Below are 18,531 nucleotides of genomic sequence, written 5' to 3'. Positions count from 1 at the left end.
GAAGTCAAACTGAACTCAAACTGAACTCAAACTGAAGTCAAACTGAACTCAAACTGAAGTCAAACTGAAGTCAAACTGAACTCAAACTGAACTCAAACTGAACTCAAACTGAAGTCAAACTGAACTCAAACTGAAGTCAAACTGAAGTCAAACTGAAGTCAAACTGAAGTCAAACTGAACTCAAACTGAACTCAAACTGAAGTCAAACTGAACTCAAACTGAAGTCAAACTGAAGTCAAACTGAAGTCAAACTGAACGCAAACTGAACTCAAACTGAAGTCAAACTGAACTCAAACTGAACTCAAACTGAACTCAAACTGAAGTCAAACTGAACTCAAACTGAACTCAAACTGAACTCAAACTGAACTCAAACTGAACTCAAACTGAACTCAAACTGAACTCAAACTGAAGTCAAACTGAACGCAAACTGAACTCAAACTGAAGTCAAACTGAACTCAAACTGAACTCAAACTGAACTCAAACTGAACGCAAACTGAACTCAAACTGAAGTCAAACTGAACGCAAACTGAACTCAAACTGAAGTCAAACTGAACTCAAACTGAAGTCAAACTGAACTCAAACTGAACTCAAACTGAACTCAAACTGAACTCAAACTGAACTCAAACTGAACGCAAACTGAAGTCAAACTGAAGTCAAACTGAACTCAAACTGAACGCAAACTGAACTCAAACTGAAGTCAAACTGAACTCAAACTGAACTCAAACTGAACTCAAACTGAACTCAAACTGAACTCAAACTGACGTCAAACTGAACTCAAACTGAAGTCAAACTGAAGTCAAACTGAAGTCAAACTGAACTCAAACTGAAGTCAAACTGAACTCAAACTGAACTCAAACTGAACTCAAACTGAAGTCAAACTGAAGTCAAACTGAACTCAAACTGAAGTCAAACTGAACTCAAACTGAAGTCAAACTGAACTCAAACTGAAGTCAAACTGAACTCAAACTGAACTCAAACTGAACTCAAACTGAACTCAAACTGAAGTCAAACTGAACTCAAACTGAACTCAAACTGAACGCAAACTGAAGTCAAACTGAAGTCAAACTGAAGTCAAACTGAACTCAAACTGAAGTCAAACTGAAGTCAAACTGAACTCAAACTGAACTCAAACTGAACGCAAACTGAAGTCAAACTGAAGTCAAACTGAACTCAAACTGAACTCAAACTGAAGTCAAACTGAAGTCAAACTGAAGTCAAACTGAACTCAAACTGAACTCAAACTGAACTCAAACTGAAGTCAAACTGAACTCAAACTGAAGTCAAACTGAACTCAAACTGAACTCAAACTGAACTCAAACTGAACGCAAACTGAACTCAAACTGAAGTCAAACTGAACTCAAACTGACTCAAACTGAACTCAAACTGAACGCAAACTGAAGTCAAACTGAAGTCAAACTGAACTCAAACTGAACTCAAACTGAACTCAAACTGAAGTCAAACTGAACTCAAACTGAACTCAAACTGAACGCAAACTGAAGTCAAACTGAAGTCAAACTGAACTCAAACTGAACTCAAACTGAACGCAAACTGAAGTCAAACTGAAGTCAAACTGAACTCAACTGAACTCAAACTGAACGCAAACTGAAGTCAAACTGAACTCAAACTGAACTCAAACTGAACGCAAACTGAAGTCAAACTGAAGTCAAACTGAAGTCAAACTGAAGTCAAACTGAACGCAAACTGAAGTCAAACTGAAGTCAAACTGAACTCAAACTGAACTCAAACTGAACGCAAACTGAAGTCAAACTGAACTCAAACTGAACTCAAACTGAACGCAAACTGAAGTCAAACTGAAGTCAAACTGAACTCAAACTGAACTCAAACTGAAGTCAAACTGAACTCAAACTGAACTCAACTGAAGTCAAACTGAACTCAAACTGAACTCAAACTGAACTCAAACTGAACTCAAACTGAACTCAAACTGAAGTCAAACTGAACGCAAACTGAACTCAAACTGAAGTCAAACTGAACTCAAACTGAACTCAAACTGAACTCAAACTGAACGCAAACTGAACTCAAACTGAAGTCAAACTGAACGCAAACTGAACTCAAACTGAAGTCAAACTGAACTCAAACTGAAGTCAAACTGAACTCAAACTGAACTCAAACTGAACTCAAACTGAACTCAAACTGAACTCAAACTGAACGCAAACTGAACTCAAACTGAAGTCAAACTGAAGTCAAACTGAACTCAAACTGAACTCAAACTGAACTCAAACTGAAGTCAAACTGAACTCAACTGAACTCAAACTGAACTCAAACTGAAGTCAAACTGAAGTCAAACTGAACTCAAACTGAAGTCAAACTGAACTCAAACTGAACTCAAACTGAAGTCAAACTGAACTCAAACTGAAGTCAAACTGAACTCAAACTGAACTCAAACTGAACTCAAACTGAACTCAAACTGGAGTCAAACTGAACTCAAACTGAAGTCAAACTGAAGTCAAACTGAAGTCAAACTGAAGTCAAACTGAACTCAAACTGAAGTCAAACTGAAGTCAAACTGAAGTCAAACTGAACTCAAACTGAAGTCAAACTGAACTCAAACTGAAGTCAAACTGAACGCAAACTGAACTCAAACTGAAGTCAAACTGAACTCAAACTGAAGTCAAACTGAACTCAAACTGAACTCAAACTGAACTCAAACTGAAGTCAAACTGAACTCAAACTGAACTCAAACTGAACGCAAACTGAACTCAAACTGAAGTCAAACTGAACTCAAACTGAAGTCAAACTGAACTCAAACTGAACTCAAACTGAACTCAAACTGAAGTCAAACTGAAGTCAAACTGAACGCAAACTGAAGTCAAACTGAACTCAAACTGAACGCAAACTGAAGTCAAACTGAACTCAAACTGAACGCAAACTGAACTCAAACTGAACTCAAACTGAACTCAAACTGAACGCAAACTGAACTCAAACTGAAGTCAAACTGAACTCAAACTGAAGTCAAACTGAACTCAAACTGAACTCAAACTGAACTCAAAATGAAGTCAAACTGACGTCAAACTGAACTCAAACTGACGTCAAACTGAACTCAAACTGAAGTCAAACTGAAGTCAAACTGAACTAAAACTGAAGTCAAACTGAACTCAAACTGAACTCAAACTGAACTCAAACTGAAGTCAAACTGAACTCAAACTGAACTCAAACTGAAGTCAAACTGAACTCAAACTGAAGTCAAACTGAACTCAAACTGAAGTCAAACTGAACTCAAACTGAACTCAAACTGAACTCAAACTGAACGCAAACTGAAGTCAAACTGAACTCAAACTGAACTCAAACTGAAGTCAAACTGAAGTCAAACTGAACTCAAACTGAACTCAAACTGAACGCAAACTGAACTCAAACTGAACTCAAAACTGAACTCAAACTGAACTCAAACTGAAGTCAAACTGAACTCAAACTGAACTCAAACTGAACTCAAACTGAACGCAAACTGAAGTCAAACTGAACTCAAACTGAACTCAAACTGAAGTCAAACTGAACTCAAACTGAACTCAAACTGAACTCAAACTGAACGCAAACTGAACTCAAACTGAACTCAACTGAACTCAAACTGAACTCAAACTGAACTCAAACTGAACTCAAACTGAACTCAAACTGAACTCAAACTGAACGCAAACTGAAGTCAAACTGAAGTCAAACTGAAGTCAAACTGAACTCAAACTGAACGCAAACTGAACTCAAACTGAAGTCAAACTGAACTCAAACTGAACTCAAACTAACTCAAACTGAACTCAAACTGAACTCAAACTGACGTCAAACTGAACTCAAACTGAAGTCAAACTGAAGTCAAACTGAACTCAAACTGAACTCAAACTGAACTCAAACTGAACTCAAACTGAAGTCAAACCTGAAGTCAAACTGAACTCAAACTGAAGTCAAACTGAACTCAAACTGAAGTCAAACTGAACTCAAACTGAAGTCAAACTGAACTCAAACTGAACTCAAACTGAACTCAAACTGAACTCAAACTGAACTCAAACTGAAGTCAAACTGAACTCAAACTGAACTCAAACTGAACGCAAACTGAAGTCAAACTGAAGTCAAACTGAACTCAAACTGAACTCAAACTGAAGTCAAACTGAAGTCAAACTGAACTCAACTGAACTCAAACTGAACGCAAACTGAAGTCAAACTGAAGTCAAACTGAACTCAAACTGAACTCAAACTGAAGTCAAACTGAAGTCAAACTGAACTCAAACTGAACTCAAACTGAACTCAAACTGAACTCAAACTGAAGTCAAACTGAACTCAAACTGAACTCAAACTGAACTCAAACTGAACTCAAACTGAACGCAAACTGAACTCAAACTGAACTCAAACTGAACTCAAACTGAACGCAAACTGAAGTCAAACTGAAGTCAAACTGAACTCAAACTGAACGCAAACTGAAGTCAAACTGAAGTCAAACTGAAGTCAAACTGAAGTCAAACTGAACTCAAACTGAAGTCAAACTGAAGTCAAACTGAAGTCAAACTGAACTCAAACTGAAGTCAAACTGAACTCAAACTGAAGTCAAACTGAAGTCAAACTGAACTCAAACTGAACTCAAACTGAACTCAAACTGAACGCAAACTGAAGTCAAACTGAAGTCAAACTGAACTCAAACTGAACTCAAACTGAAGTCAAACTGAACTCAAACTGAAGTCAAACTGAACTCAAACTGAACTCAAACTGAAGTCAAACTGAAGTCAAACTGAACTCAAACTGAACTCAAACTGAACGCAAACTGAAGTCAAACTGAAGTCAAACTGATCTCAAACTGAACTCAAACTGAAGTCAAACTGAAGTCAAACTGAACTCAAACTGAACTCAAACTGAACTCAAACTGAACGCAAACTGAACTCAAACTGAACTCAAACTGACTCAAACTGAAGTCAAACTGAACGCAAACTGAACTCAAACTGAACTCAAACTGAACTCAAACTGAACTCAAACTGAACGCAAACTGAACTCAAACTGAACTCAAACTGAACTCAAACTGAACTCAAACTGAAGTCAAACTGAACTCAAACTGAACTCAAACTGAACTCAAACTGAACGCAAACTGAACTCAAACTGAACTCAAACTGAACTCAACTGAACGCAAACTGAAGTCAAACTGAACTCAAACTGAACTCAAACTGAAGTCAAACTGAAGTCAAACTGAAGTCAAACTGACGTCAAACTGAAGTCAAACTGAAGTCAAACTGAAGTCAAACTGAACTCAAACTGAACTCAAACTGAACTCAAACTGAAGTCAAACTGAACTCAAACTGAACTCAACTGAAGTCAAACTGAACTCAAACTGAAGTCAAACTGAACTCAAACTGAACTCAAACTGAACTCAAACTGAACGCAAACTGAACTCAAACTGAAGTCAAACTGAACTCAAACTGAACTCAAACTGAAGTCAAACTGAACTCAAACTGAACTCAAACTGAACGCAAACTGAAGTCAAACTGAAGTCAAACTGAACTCAAACTGAACTCAAACTGAACGCAAACTGAAGTCAAACTGAAGTCAAACTGAACTCAAACTGAACTCAAACTGAACGCAAACTGAAGTCAAACTGAACTCAAACTGAACTCAAACTGAACGCAAACTGAAGTCAAACTGAAGTCAAACTGAACTCAAACTGAACTCAAACTGAAGTCAAACTGAACTCAAACTGAACTCAAACTGAACTCAAACTGAACTCAAACTGAACTCAAACTGAAGTCAAACTGAACGCAAACTGAACTCAAACTGAAGTCAAACTGAACTCAAACTGAACTCAAACTGAAGTCAAACTGAACTCAAACTGAACGCAAACTGAACTCAAACTGAAGTCAAACTGAACTCAAACTGAACTCAAACTGAAGTCAAACTGAACTCAAACTGAAGTCAAACTGAACTCAAACTGAACGTCAAACTGAACTCAAACTGAACTCAAACTGAAGTCAAACTGAACTCAAACTGAAGTCAAACTGAACTCAAACTGAAGTCAAACTGAACTCAAACTGAACTCAAACTGAACTCAAACTGAACTCAAACTGAACGCAAACTGAACTCAAACTGAAGTCAAACTGAAGTCAAACTGAACTCAAACTGAACTCAAACTGAACTCAAACTGAAGTCAAACTGAACTCAAACTGAACTCAAACTGAAGTCAAACTGAAGTCAAACTGAAGTCAAACTGAAGTCAAACTGAACTCAAACTGAACTCAAACTGAAGTCAAACTGAACTCAAACTGAAGTCAAACTGAAGTCAAACTGAACTCAACTGAACTCAAACTGACTCAAACTGAAGTCAAACTGAACTCAAACTGAACTCAAACTGAAGTCAAACTGAACTCAAACTGAACTCAAACTGAACTCAAACTGAACTCAAACTGAAGTCAAACTGAACGCAACTGAACTCAAACTGAAGTCAAACTGAACTCAAACTGAACTCAAACTGAACTCAAACTGAACGCAAACTGAACTCAAACTGAAGTCAAACTGAACGCAAACTGAACTCAAACTGAAGTCAAACTGAACTCAAACTGAAGTCAAACTGAACTCAAACTGAACTCAAACTGAACTCAAACTGAACTCAAACTGAACTCAAACTGAACGCAAACTGAAGTCAAACTGAAGTCAAACTGAACTCAAACTGAACGCAAACTGAACTCAAACTGAAGTCAAACTGAACTCAAACTGAACTCAAACTGAACTCAAACTGAACTCAAACTGAAGTCAAACTGAACTCAAACTGAAGTCAAACTGAACTCAAACTGAAGTCAAACTGAACTCAAACTGAACTCAAACTGAAGTCAAACTGAACTCAAACTGAACGCAAACTGAACTCAAACTGAAGTCAAACTGAAGTCAAACTGAACTCAAACTGAACTCAAACTGAACTCAAACTGAAGTCAAACTGAACTCAAACTGAACTCAAACTGAAGTCAAACTGAAGTCAAACTGAAGTCAAACTGAAGTCAAACTGAACTCAAACTGAACTCAAACTGAAGTCAAACTGAACTCAAACTGAAGTCAAACTGAAGTCAAACTGAACTCAAACTGAACTCAAACTGAACTCAAACTGAAGTCAAACGAACTCAAACTGAACTCAAACTGAAGTCAAACTGAACTCAAACTGAACTCAAACTGAACTCAAACTGAACTCAAACTGAAGTCAACTGAACGCAAACTGAACTCAGAACTCAAACTGAAGTCAAACTGAACTCAAACTGAACTCAAACTGAACTCAAACTGAACGCAAACTGAACTCAAACTGAAGTCAAACTGAACGCAAACTGAACTCAAACTGAAGTCAAACTGAACTCAAACTGAAGTCAAACTGAACTCAAACTGAACTCAAACTGAACTCAAACTGAACTCAAACTGAACTCAAACTGAACTCAAACTGAACGCAAACTGAAGTCAAACTGAAGTCAAACTGAACTCAAACTGAACGCAAACTGAACTCAAACTGAAGTCAAACTGAACTCAAACTGAACTCAAACTGAACTCAAACTGAACTCAAACTGAACTCAAACTGACGTCAAACTGAACTCAAACTGAAGTCAAACTGAAGTCAAACTGAAGTCAAACTGAACTCAAACTGAAGTCAAACTGAACTCAAACTGAACTCAAACTGAACTCAAACTGAAGTCAAACTGAAGTCAAACTGAACTCAAACTGAAGTCAAACTGAACTCAAACTGAAGTCAAACTGAACTCAAACTGAAGTCAAACTGAACTCAAACTGAACTCAAACTGAACTCAAACTGAACTCAAACTGAACTCAAACTGAAGTCAAACTGAACTCAAACTGAACTCAAACTGAACGCAAACTGAAGTCAAACTGAAGTCAAACTGAAGTCAAACTGAACTCAAACTGAAGTCAAACTGAAGTCAAACTGAACTCAAACTGAACTCAAACTGAACGCAAACTGAAGTCAAACTGAAGTCAAACTGAACTCAAACTGAACTCAAACTGAAGTCAAACTGAAGTCAAACTGAAGTCAAACTGAACTCAAACTGAACTCAAACTGAACTCAAACTGAAGTCAAACTGAACTCAAACTGAACTCAAACTGAACTCAAACTGAACGCAAACTGAACTCAAACTGAACTCAAACTGAACTCAAACTGAACGCAAACTGAAGTCAAACTGAAGTCAAACTGAACTCAAACTGAACGCAAACTGAAGTCAAACTGAAGTCAAACTGAAGTCAAACTGAAGTCAAACTGAACTCAAACTGAAGTCAAACTGAAGTCAAACTGAAGTCAAACTGAACTCAAACTGAAGTCAAACTGAACTCAAACTGAAGTCAAACTGAAGTCAAACTGAACTCAAACTGAACTCAAACTGAACTCAAACTGAACGCAAACTGAAGTCAAACTGAAGTCAAACTGAACTCAAACTGAACTCAAACTGAAGTCAAACTGAACTCAAACTGAAGTCAAACTGAACTCAAACTGAACTCAAACTGAAGTCAAACTGAAGTCAAACTGAACTCAAACTGAACTCAAACTGAACGCAAACTGAAGTCAAACTGAAGTCAAACTGATCTCAAACTGAACTCAAACTGAAGTCAAACTGAAGTCAAACTGAACTCAAACTGAACTCAAACTGAACTCAAACTGAACGCAAACTGAACTCAAACTGAACTCAAACTGAACTCAAACTGAAGTCAAACTGAACGCAAACTGAACTCAAACTGAACTCAAACTGAACTCAAACTGAACTCAAACTGAACGCAAACTGAACTCAAACTGAACTCAAACTGAACTCAAACTGAACGCAAACTGAACTCAAACTGAACTCAAACTGAACTCAAACTGAACGCAAACTGAAGTCAAACTGAACTCAAACTGAACTCAAACTGAAGTCAAACTGAAGTCAAACTGAAGTCAAACTGACGTCAAACTGAACTCAAACTGAAGTCAAACTGAAGTCAAACTGAACTCAAACTGAACTCAAACTGAACTCAAACTGAAGTCAAACTGAACTCAAACTGAACTCAAACTGAAGTCAAACTGAACTCAAACTGAAGTCAAACTGACGTCAAACTGAACTCAAACTGAAGTCAAACTGAAGTCAAACTGAACTCAAACTGAACTCAAACTGAACTCAAACTGAAGTCAAACTGAACTCAAACTGAACTCAAACTGAAGTCAAACTGAACTCAAACTGAAGTCAAACTGAACTCAAACTGAACTCAAACTGAACTCAAACTGAACGCAAACTGAACTCAAACTGAAGTCAAACTGAACTCAAACTGAACTCAAACTGAACTCAAACTGAACGCAAACTGAACTCAAACTGAAGTCAAACTGAACTCAAACTGAACTCAAACTGAACTCAAACTGAACTCAAACTGAACGCAAACTGAAGTCAAACTGAAGTCAAACTGAACTCAAACTGAACTCAAACTGAACTCAAACTGAAGTCAAACTGAACTCAAACTGAACTCAAACTGAAGTCAAACTGAACTCAAACTGAACTCAAACTGAACGCAAACTGAAGTCAAACTGAAGTCAAACTGAACTCAAACTGAACTCAAACTGAACGCAAACTGAAGTCAAACTGAAGTCAAACTGAACTCAAACTGAACTCAAACTGAACGCAAACTGAAGTCAAACTGAACTCAAACTGAACTCAAACTGAACGCAAACTGAAGTCAAACTGAAGTCAAACTGAACTCAAACTGAACTCAAACTGAAGTCAAACTGAACTCAAACTGAACTCAAACTGAACTCAAACTGAACTCAAACTGAAGTCAAACTGAACGCAAACTGAACTCAAACTGAAGTCAAACTGAAGTCAAACTGAACTCAAACTGAACTCAAACTGAACGCAAACTGAACTCAAACTGAAGTCAAACTGAACGCAAACTGAAGTCAAACTGAAGTCAAACTGAACTCAAACTGAAGTCAAACTGAACTCAAACTGAACTCAAACTGAAGTCAAACTGAAGTCAAACTGAACTCAAACTGAAGTCAAACTGAACTGAAACTGAAGTCAAACTGAACTCAAACTGAACTCAAACTGAAGTCAAACTGAACTCAAACTGAACGCAAACTGAACTCAAACTGAAGTCAAACTGAAGTCAAACTGAACTCAAACTGAACTCAAACTGAACTCAAACTGAAGTCAAACTGAAGTCAAACTGAACTCAAACTGAAGTCAAACTGAAGTCAAACTGAAGTCAAACTGAAGTCAAACTGAACTCAAACTGAACTCAAACTGAAGTCAAACTGAACTCAAACTGAAGTCAAACTGAACTCAAACTGAACTCAAACTGAACTCAAACTGAACTCAAACTGAAGTCAAACTGAACTCAAACTGAAGTCAAACTGAAGTCAAACTGAAGTCAAACTGAAGTCAAACTGAACTCAAACTGAACTCAAACTGAAGTCAAACTGAACTCAAACTGAAGTCAAACTGAAGTCAAACTGAAGTCAAACTGAACGCAAACTGAACTCAAACTGAAGTCAAACTGAACTCAAACTGAACTCAAACTGAACTCAAACTGAAGTCAAACTGAACTCAAACTGAACTCAAACTGAAGTCAAACTGAACTCAAACTGAACTCAAACTGAACTCAAACTGAACTCAAACTGAAGTCAAACTGAACGCAAACTGAACTCAAACTGAAGTCAAACTGAACTCAAACTGAACTCAAACTGAACTCAAACTGAACGCAAACTGAACTCAAACTGAAGTCAAACTGAACGCAAACTGAACTCAAACTGAAGTCAAACTGAACTCAAACTGAAGTCAAACTGAACTCAAACTGAACTCAAACTGAAGTCAAACTGAACTCAAACTGAACGCAAACTGAACTCAAACTGAAGTCAAACTGAAGTCAAACTGAACTCAAACTGAACTCAAACTGAAGTCAAACTGAACTCAAACTGAAGTCAAACTGAACTCAAACTGAACTCAAACTGAACTCAAACTGAACTCAAACTGAAGTCAAACTGAAGTCAAACTGAACTCAAACTGAACTCAAACTGAAGTCAAACTGAACTCAAACTGAAGTCAAACTGAACTCAAACTGAACTCAAACTGAACTCAAACTGAACTCAAACTGAAGTCAAACTGAACTCAAACTGAACTCAAACTGAACTCAAACTGAACTCAAACTGAACTCAAACTGAAGTCAAACTGAACTCAAACTGAACTCAAACTGAAGTCAAACTGAACTCAAACTGAAGTCAAACTGAACTCAAACTGAAGTCAAACTGAACTCAAACTGAAGTCAAACTGAACTCAAACTGAACTCAAACTGAAGTCAAACTGAACTCAAACTGAACTCAAACTGAAGTCAAACTGAACGCAAACTGAACTCAAACTGAACTCAAACTGAACTCAAACTGAACTCAAACTGAAGTCAAACTGAACGCAAACTGAACTCAAACTGAACTCAAACTGAACTCAAACTGAAGTCAAACTGAACTCAAACTGAAGTCAAACTGAAGTCAAACTGAAGTCAAACTGAACTCAAACTGAAGTCAAACTGAACTCAAACTGAAGTCAAACTGAAGTCAAACTGAAGTCAAACTGAACTCAAACTGAACTCAAACTGAACGCAAACTGAAGTCAAACTGAAATCAAACTGAACTCAAACTGAACTCAAACTGAAGTCAAACTGAACTCAAACTGAAGTCAAACTGAACTCAAACTGATCTCAAACTGAAGTCAAACTGAAGTCAAACTGAACTCAAACTGAAGTCAAACTGAACTCAAACTGAACTCAAACTGAACTCAAACTGAACTCAAACTGAACTCAAACTGAACGCAAACTGAACTCAAACTGAAGTCAAACTGAAGTCAAACTGAACTCAAACTGAACTCAAACTGAACTCAAACTGAAGTCAAACTGAACTCAAACTGAACTCAAACTGAACTCAAACTGAAGTCAAACTGAAGTCAAACTGAACTCAAACTGAAGTCAAACTGAACTCAAACTGAACTCAAACTGAAGTCAAACTGAACTCAAACTGAAGTCAAACTGAACTCAAACTGAACTCAAACTGAACTCAAACTGGAGTCAAACTGAACTCAAACTGAAGTCAAACTGAAGTCAAACTGAAGTCAAACTGAAGTCAAACTGAACTCAAACTGAAGTCAAACTGAAGTCAAACTGAAGTCAAACTGAACTCAAACTGAAGTCAAACTGAACTCAAACTGAAGTCAAACTGAACGCAAACTGAACTCAAACTGAAGTCAAACTGAACTCAAACTGAAGTCAAACTGAACTCAAACTGAACTCAAACTGAACTCAAACTGAAGTCAAACTGAACTCAAACTGAACTCAAACTGAACGCAAACTGAACTCAAACTGAAGTCAAACTGAACTCAAACTGAAGTCAAACTGAACTCAAACTGAACTCAAACTGAACTCAAACTGAAGTCAAACTGAAGTCAAACTGAACGCAAACTGAAGTCAAACTGAACTCAAACTGAACGCAAACTGAAGTCAAACTGAACTCAAACTGAACGCAAACTGAACTCAAACTGAACTCAAACTGAACTCAAACTGAACGCAAACTGAACTCAAACTGAAGTCAAACTGAACTCAAACTGAAGTCAAACTGAACTCAAACTGAACTCAAACTGAACTCAAAATGAAGTCAAACTGACGTCAAACTGAACTCAAACTGACGTCAAACTGAACTCAAACTGAAGTCAAACTGAAGTCAAACTGAACTAAAACTGAAGTCAAACTGAACTCAAACTGAACTCAAACTGAACTCAAACTGAAGTCAAACTGAACTCAAACTGAACTCAAACTGAAGTCAAACTGAACTCAAACTGAAGTCAAACTGAACTCAAACTGAAGTCAAACTGAACTCAAACTGAACTCAAACTGAACGCAAACTGAAGTCAAACTGAACTCAAACTGAACTCAAACTGAAGTCAAACTGAAGTCAAACTGAACTCAAACTGAACTCAAACTGAACGCAAACTGAACTCAAACTGAACTCAAACTGAACTCAAACTGAACTCAAACTGAAGTCAAACTGAACTCAAACTGAACTCAAACTGAACTCAAACTGAACGCAAACTGAAGTCAAACTGAACTCAAACTGAACTCAAACTGAAGTCAAACTGAAGTCAAACTGAACTCAAACTGAACTCAAACTGAACGCAAACTGAACTCAAACTGAACTCAAACTGAACTCAAACTGAACGCAAACTGAACTCAAACTGAACTCAAACTGAACTCAAACTGAACTCAAACTGAACTCAAACTGAACGCAAACTGAAGTCAAACTGAAGTCAAACTGAAGTCAAACTGAACTCAAACTGAACGCAAACTGAACTCAAACTGAAGTCAAACTGAACTCAAACTGAACTCAAACTAACTCAAACTGAACTCAAACTGAACTCAAACTGACGTCAACCTGAACTCAAACTGAAGTCAAACTGAAGTCAAACTGAACTCAAACTGAACTCAAACTGAACTCAAACTGAAGTCAAACTGAAGTCAAACTGAACTCAAACTGAAGTCAAACTGAACTCAAACTGAAGTCAAACTGAACTCAAACTGAACTCAAACTGAACTCAAACTGAACTCAAACTGAACTCAAACTGAAGTCAAACTGAACTCAAACTGAACTCAAACTGAACGCAAACTGAAGTCAAACTGAAGTCAAACTGAACTCAAACTGAACTCAAACTGAAGTCAAACTGAAGTCAAACTGAACTCAAACTGAACTCAAACTGAACGCAAACTGAAGTCAAACTGAAGTCAAACTGAACTCAAACTGAACTCAAACTGAAGTCAAACTGAAGTCAAACTGAACTCAAACTGAACTCAAACTGAACTCAAACTGAACTCAAACTGAAGTCAAACTGAACTCAAACTGAACTCAAACTGAACTCAAACTGAACTCAAACTGAACGCAAACTGAACTCAAACTGAACTCAAACTGAACTCAAACTGAACGCAAACTGAAGTCAAACTGAAGTCAAACTGAACTCAAACTGAACGCAAACTGAAGTCAAACTGAAGTCAAACTGAAGTCAAACTGAAGTCAAACTGAACTCAAACTGAAGTCAAACTGAAGTCAAACTGAAGTCAAACTGAACTCAAACTGAAGTCAAACTGAACTCAAACTGAAGTCAAACTGAAGTCAAACTGAACTCAAACTGAACTCAAACTGAACTCAAACTGAACGCAAACTGAAGTCAAACTGAAGTCAAACTGAACTCAAACTGAACTCAAACTGAAGTCAAACTGAACTCAAACTGAAGTCAAACTGAACTCAAACTGAACTCAAACTGAAGTCAAACTGAAGTCAAACTGAACTCAAACTGAACTCAAACTGAACGCAAACTGAAGTCAAACTGAAGTCAAACTGATCTCAAACTGAACTCAAACTGAAGTCAAACTGAAGTCAAACTGAACTCAAACTGAACTCAAACTGAACTCAAACTGAACGCAAACTGAACTCAAACTGAACTCAAACTGAACTCAAACTGAAGTCAAACTGAACGCAAACTGAACTCAAACTGAACTCAAACTGAACTCAAACTGAACTCAAACTGAACGCAAACTGAACTCAAACTGAACTCAAACTGAACTCAAACTGAACTCAAACTGAAGTCAAACTGAACTCAAACTGAACTCAAACTGAACTCAAACTGAACGCAAACTGAACTCAAACTGAACTCAAACTGAACTCAAACTGAACGCAAACTGAAGTCAAACTGAACTCAAACTGAACTCAAACTGAAGTCAAACTGAAGTCAAACTGAAGTCAAACTGACGTCAAACTGAAGTCAAACTGAAGTCAAACTGAAGTCAAACTGAACTCAAACTGAACTCAAACTGAACTCAAACTGAAGTCAAACTGAACTCAAACTGAACTCAAACTGAAGTCAAACTGAACTCAAACTGAAGTCAAACTGAACTCAAACTGAACTCAAACTGAACTCAAACTGAACGCAAACTGAACTCAAACTGAAGTCAAACTGAACTCAAACTGAACTCAAACTGAAGTCAAACTGAACTCAAACTGAACTCAAACTGAACGCAAACTGAAGTCAAACTGAAGTCAAACTGAACTCAAACTGAACTCAAACTGAACGCAAACTGAAGTCAAACTGAAGTCAAACTGAACTCAAACTGAACTCAAACTGAACGCAAACTGAAGTCAAACTGAACTCAAACTGAACTCAAACTGAACGCAAACTGAAGTCAAACTGAAGTCAAACTGAACTCAAACTGAACTCAAACTGAAGTCAAACTGAACTCAAACTGAACTCAAACTGAACTCAAACTGAACTCAAACTGAACTCAAACTGAAGTCAAACTGAACGCAAACTGAACTCAAACTGAAGTCAAACTGAACTCAAACTGAACTCAAACTGAACTCAAACTGAACTCAAACTGAACGCAAACTGAACTCAAACTGAAGTCAAACTGAACGCAAACTGAACTCAAACTGAAGTCAAACTGAACTCAAACTGAAGTCAAACTGAACTCAAACTGAACTCAAACTGAACTCAAACTGAACTCAAACTGAACTCAAACTGAAGTCAAACTGAACTCAAACTGAAGTCAAACTGAACTCAAACTGAAGTCAAACTGAACTCAAACTGAACTCAAACTGAAGTCAAACTGAACTCAAACTGAACGCAAACTGAACTCAAACTGAAGTCAAACTGAAGTCAAACTGAACTCAAACTGAACTCAAACTGAACTCAAACTGAAGTCAAACTGAACTCAAACTGAACTCAAACTGAAGTCAAACTGAAGTCAAACTGAAGTCAAACTGAAGTCAAACTGAACTCAAACTGAACTCAAACTGAAGTCAAACTGAACTCAAACTGAAGTCAAACTGAAGTCAAACTGAACTCAAACTGAACTCAAACTGAACTCAAACTGAAGTCAAACTGAACTCAAACTGAAGTCAAACTGAAGTCAAACTGAAGTCAAACTGAAGTCAAACTGAACTCAAACTGAACTCAAACTGAAGTCAAACTGAACTCAAACTGAAGTCAAACTGAAGTCAAACTGAAGTCAAACTGAACGCAAACTGAACTCAAACTGAAGTCAAACTGAACTCAAACTGAACTCAAACTGAACTCAAACTGAAGTCAAACTGAACTCAAACTGAACTCAAACTGAAGTCAAACTGAACTCAAACTGAACTCAAACTGAACTCAAACTGAACTCAAACTGAAGTCAAACTGAACGCAAACTGAACTCAAACTGAAGTCAAACTGAACTCAAACTGAACTCAAACTGAACTCAAACTGAACGCAAACTGAACTCAAACTGAAGTCAAACTGAACGCAAACTGAACTCAAACTGAAGTCAAACTGAACTCAAACTGAAGTCAAACTGAACTCAAACTGAACTCAAACTGAACTCAAACTGAACTCAAACTGAACTCAAACTGAACTCAAACTGAACGCAAACTGAAGTCAAACTGAAGTCAAACTGAACTCAAACTGAACGCAAACTGAACTCAAACTGAAGTCAAACTGAACTCAAACTGAACTCAAACTGAACTCAAACTGAACTCAAACTGAACTCAAACTGACGTCAAACTGAACTCAAACTGAAGTCAAACTGAAGTCAAACTGAAGTCAAACTGAACTCAAACTGAAGTCAAACTGAACTCAAACTGAACTCAAACTGAACTCAAACTGAAGTCAAACTGAAGTCAAACTGAACTCAAACTGAAGTCAAACTGAACTCAAACTGAAGTCAAACTGAACTCAAACTGAAGTCAAACTGAACTCAAACTGAACTCAAACTGAACTCAAACTGAACTCAAACTGAACTCAAACTGAAGTCAAACTGAACTCAAACTGAACTCAAACTGAACGCAAACTGAAGTCAAACTGAAGTCAAACTGAAGTCAAACTGAACTCAAACTGAAGTCAAACTGAAGTCAAACTGAACTCAAACTGAACTCAAACTGAACGCAAACTGAAGTCAAACTGAAGTCAAACTGAACTCAAACTGAACTCAAACTGAAGTCAAACTGAAGTCAAACTGAAGTCAAACTGAACTCAAACTGAACTCAAACTGAACTCAAACTGAACTCAAACTGAACTCAAACTGAAGTCAAACTGAACTCAAACTGAACTCAAACTGAACTCAAACTGAACGCAAACTGAACTCAAACTGAAGTCAAACTGAACTCAAACTGAACTCAAACTGAACTCAAACTGAACGCAAACTGAAGTCAAACTGAAGTCAAACTGAACTCAAACTGAACTCAAACTGAACTCAAACTGAAGTCAAACTGAACTCAAACTGAACTCAAACTGAACGCAAACTGAAGTCAAACTGAAGTCAAACTGAACTCAAACTGAACTCAAACTGAACGCAAACTGAAGTCAAACTGAAGTCAAACTGAACTCAAACTGAACTCAAACTGAACGCAAACTGAAGTCAAACTGAACTCAAACTGAACTCAAACTGAACGCAAACTGAAGTCAAACTGAAGTCAAACTGAAGTCAAACTGAAGTCAAACTGAACGCAAACTGAAGTCAAACTGAAGTCAAACTGAACTCAAACTGAACTCAAACTGAACGCAAACTGAAGTCAAACTGAACTCAAACTGAACTCAAACTGAACGCAAACTGAAGTCAAACTGAAGTCAAACTGAACTCAAACTGAACTCAAACTGAAGTCAAACTGAACTCAAACTGAACTCAAACTGAAGTCAAACTGAACTCAAACTGAACTCAAACTGAACTCAAACTGAACTCAAACTGAACTCAAACTGAAGTCAAACTGAACGCAAACTGAACTCAAACTGAAGTCAAACTGAACTCAAACTGAACTCAAACTGAACTCAAACTGAACGCAAACTGAACTCAAACTGAAGTCAAACTGAACGCAAACTGAACTCAAACTGAAGTCAAACTGAACTCAAACTGAAGTCAAACTGAACTCAAACTGAACTCAAACTGAACTCAAACTGAACTCAAACTGAACGCAAACTGAACTCAAACTGAAGTCAAACTGAAGTCAAACTGAACTCAAACTGAACTCAAACTGAACTCAAACTGAAGTCAAACTGAACTCAAACTGAACTCAAACTGAACTCAAACTGAAGTCAAACTGAAGTCAAACTGAACTCAAACTGAAGTCAAACTGAACTCAAACTGAACTCAAACTGAAGTCAAACTGAACTCAAACTGAAGTCAAACTGAACTCAAACTGAACTCAAACTGAACTCAAACTGAACGCAAACTGAACTCAAACTGAAGTCAAACTGAACTCAAACTGAACTCAAACTGAAGTCAAACTGAACTCAAACTGAACTCAAACTGAACGCAAACTGAAGTCAAACTGAAGTCAAACTGAACTCAAACTGAACTCAAACTGAACGCAAACTGAAGTCAAACTGAAGTCAAACTGAACTCAAACTGAACTCAAACTGAACGCAAACTGAAGTCAAACTGAACTCAAACTGAACTCAAACTGAACGCAAACTGAAGTCAAACTGAAGTCAAACTGAACTCAAACTGAACTCAAACTGAAGTCAAACTGAACTCAAACTGAACTCAAACTGA

Source organism: Odontesthes bonariensis, chromosome 10 (genome assembly GCF_027942865.1).
Source record: "Odontesthes bonariensis isolate fOdoBon6 chromosome 10, fOdoBon6.hap1, whole genome shotgun sequence".
NCBI lineage: Eukaryota > Metazoa > Chordata > Actinopteri > Atheriniformes > Atherinopsidae > Odontesthes > Odontesthes bonariensis.
Note: the sequence above shows the minus strand (reverse complement) of the source record.